The following is a 3514-nucleotide window of genomic DNA, read 5'->3' as shown; positions in this document are numbered from 1 at the left end:
CTTTCTATGTTGCTTTAATCAACAACAAACATGATAGAAATGTTTAAATGTGTCCGTCCTTCAACAGTGACAACACAGGATCTAGAGACAGATACTAGAGTTTGTGCTTTTCTAATTTGTCTTATGAACTTACCAATTTTAATAACAATGAAAACACTGATTCACCAAAATGACTGTTAGATTCATCATGAGGCAGATGGTAAATATGAACAAACATACTCAGTACAATTTAATCACCGGTTTATTTATTAAACACCTTCTCAACCTTTTTGCTCCAGGTTGCAGTTCTGGTGGGTCAGTTCCATCTGTTTCTTGAGGTTCAGGTCCTCGACCTCCTCAGCAACAAACAGCAGAGACTCGGTCCGAGAGCAGCTGCTGAACATAGTGGAGCATTAAGAAGCTAAACACACAGATTTCCCTCAGGAGCTGGTGGAGACCAAACACAGAGCTAAAAGAGCGGGAACACTGGACTGACATCATCATGAGACATCAACCTGGAGCCGGCCAGCACTGCCTCTCTGATGCCACATAATCCTGGAGACTGAATGACCAGCGAGTCCTCGCGGTCCCTCTGGACCACGTGGCCACCGGGTGAAGACGCAGAGCTGGTTGCAAACGGCCTCCACCAGGCGGCTAACACTGGCCCAGTTTGCAGGGCCCGAGTTCAGTCCAAGAAGACAGCTGAAAGATAATCAGAGAGCAGTGTGTGTTTATATAGATCTGATATTCATTAGAGGAAACAGTGATATCTGAAGTGAATCTCACCTCTGGAGACTTTCAACAAATACAAATCTCTTCGACACAAGTGCAATCGTTTCACACTGATGTGTGTAGGGTAGATGACCGTCACTGTACTAGAAGCCTCCCTAAGAAGTAAGGTGTGCAGTTACTGATCTCAACAGCATGGAAGTTATTAGTAAGAAACATGTCAAATATTCAAGGGTAACAGCTCTGAGATATAACTGGATATTTGTTGGTGTGTCCAACTGTATTTAACACGGCCAAGGACCCACAGCAGCACATCACCTGTGAGATCATGATGATGCTGAAGAAGCAGGAGTGACAGTAAATCACCAGGTTTAAGCTTTAAACCAGAAACACTTATAAAGTCAATAGTGGTGTGTATGTTATTTGTAATTAAGTTTCCAACCCCACTTTAGTTGAAAGACTACATACAGAGACTTAACTGTTTAATTTGCATTTCTTCAGTTTATTATATTTTATGAGAAATGTTAGAAAATTTATCTGAATCTGAATCAGTAAATATTGTATTTAGATTGTGCTTCTACAGGTTTTAACATTACTTTACACTTAAAGTTTCAATGTTGACACAAATACTGCAAGTTGAAGTTTGAGATGATTTTAATCTGTTTTACACAGTATTTTTTACTTTGTCTTCCAATACAAAAGGTTTACTTTACAGTATTAAGCATGTGTTAATATTTAATTGATTCACACTTAATTTTATTATTAGGAAAAAGTTTCTCTCTAGAAACTTTAGTGGCGTCACTTTATTGATGGTGTTTGATCAGAATCATTTAGGAGAAATCTGTAAAATAACAGTTTTTCTCTGTAGAAATATTAATGAAACTTTCTGTAAATGTATTGTTTTTACACTTTATCTGAATTAGGTTATGCCAGTCATTTAAAAAATATTTTAGAGTGTATGTAAGTGCAGACCATGTAATCTATTCTGAAATAAATATGATTACCATTCCTATTTCTTCAGCGATGTACGAGCACATTAATGAGCGGATGCTGTCAGCCACACAGGACACGGATAGTCTTGGTATCTTTCTGATGTGAGCGCTGGAATCTTCTCAGGGCGTCTTGAAGGTGTCACTTTTAGCGCCTGAGCCCGTCGTTAAAGCAGCAGCTTCAGGCCTCCACAGTCAACAGACACGTGCAGCTGCAAACACATGGCGTGTTTATCCATTTGCTGCTCCCGTTAAACGTAGCGCCGGAGGTGTGAGAGTCCCAGCGTGGCGTGTCCTGCGTGCTGCTCAACTCTAACTCACAGATAGCTTCACTGGACGAGTGTCTGTCCAGGGGACGGGCGGCGGGAACAAGGATGAGAAGCAGCTGTTTGTGGTTTGACTGTTGGAATAATGCAGGAGAAGAAGAAATCACAGTGGGATCGATGCTTCCGCACAAGCTGAAGCTAAACTGTGTCGCTGCCTTGAAACTGAATTTAAGATTGAAAAATGGATGAAGAATGAAAAGTGCAGTTTGTAGCAGTGAAACGAGTTTAAATGTGAGTCGTATTGTGAACGTGAGCTGAAGTACAGAGAGACAGACCGAGCTGCATCGATCCGTGCAGAACCTGAACCACCGGCTCCCAACGTTTTCCAACTCTCGACTTGAAAATCTCAAAAATGTTGGCAACAACACGGAGGCTGAATAATCTGTTCTCAGAGAACTTTTTATTCCAACTCCACCGATGGAACAATCCGGACTGACAGAGGAGAGATCACGTGTCGATCCAACATCTGTCTCTTTTAATTCTTCCTGGTTTGATCCTCCAGTTTTCGCCGTAGACATGATCTTTAAGAGAGAAAACAAGTGTATGATGTGGTCTGAAAACACAAACGCTCCTGTCATCGGCCCATCGCAGAAAAGACTTGGTTTTTAAACACTTCAAAAATATATACTTATTCACCAAAATCGTTATATTGTTTTGCTAATGATATTTATAATTTATACCAGTGGGCCCCAGTCCTGTTATATCTACAGGTAGGAGCTGATGAAGACTGTGAATTTAGTCGAAAGCCTCAACACAAGCAAGTAAGTGGACCTTTAGATAAGCCATGAGCTTGTTTTATCAACCGTGAAGTGAACCTGTTTGTGTTGCTGAACGTTTTTGATGAATCCATCCCTCCACTCTGAAGCTTCTGAACATCAGGTGCAACTGTGACGTCTCACCACCAGGTGTCGCTGCAGCTTCACCTTCCTCAGAGCTCAGGCCCAGAACATGTCTGAGTGATGAGGTTCAGTTTGATGGAGGTCGACCTGATACCGTCACAGGAAGCTTTCAGAGTGCTGCTGTCGGAGCTTCAAACTCTGACTCATGACTTTAAATATGAACTTTCAGTATTTTTACATTTTAATTTTTTGAATACATCGCCTCACTGCAGCCTCCTGGTACAGCTCAGTGTGCTCATGGGAATAACACTCATCCCCCAGATATTTCCATTTACTGCTGTGCACATGTGCTGATAAAACGAGGTTAAATAATTATTTAATATTCTTCAATATTTGCTTCTGAAGTGACGTAGAAGGATGATGAATCAATCAAACTGTGTTTGTACAGCACTTTTCATACAGTTCAAAGAGCTTCACCCACTGATGAGCTGAGGAGAAAAAGGACAAACAAATAAGAAAACCATTAGATTTAACAAGCTATAAAACAGCAGCAAGCAAACAAAAAACAGAAGAAAATAGATAATAAAATACAATAAAATACAATTTACAACAGATACAATAAAATATGTGAATAAAATAAAGCGAATAATGA

Source organism: Seriola lalandi, unplaced genomic scaffold (assembly GCF_002814215.2).
Source record: "Seriola lalandi dorsalis isolate HSWRI2012SDOR001 ecotype SW California unplaced genomic scaffold, Sedor1 jcf7180002054936, whole genome shotgun sequence".
Classification (NCBI taxonomy): Eukaryota; Metazoa; Chordata; class Actinopteri; order Carangiformes; family Carangidae; genus Seriola; species Seriola lalandi.
Note: the sequence above shows the minus strand (reverse complement) of the source record.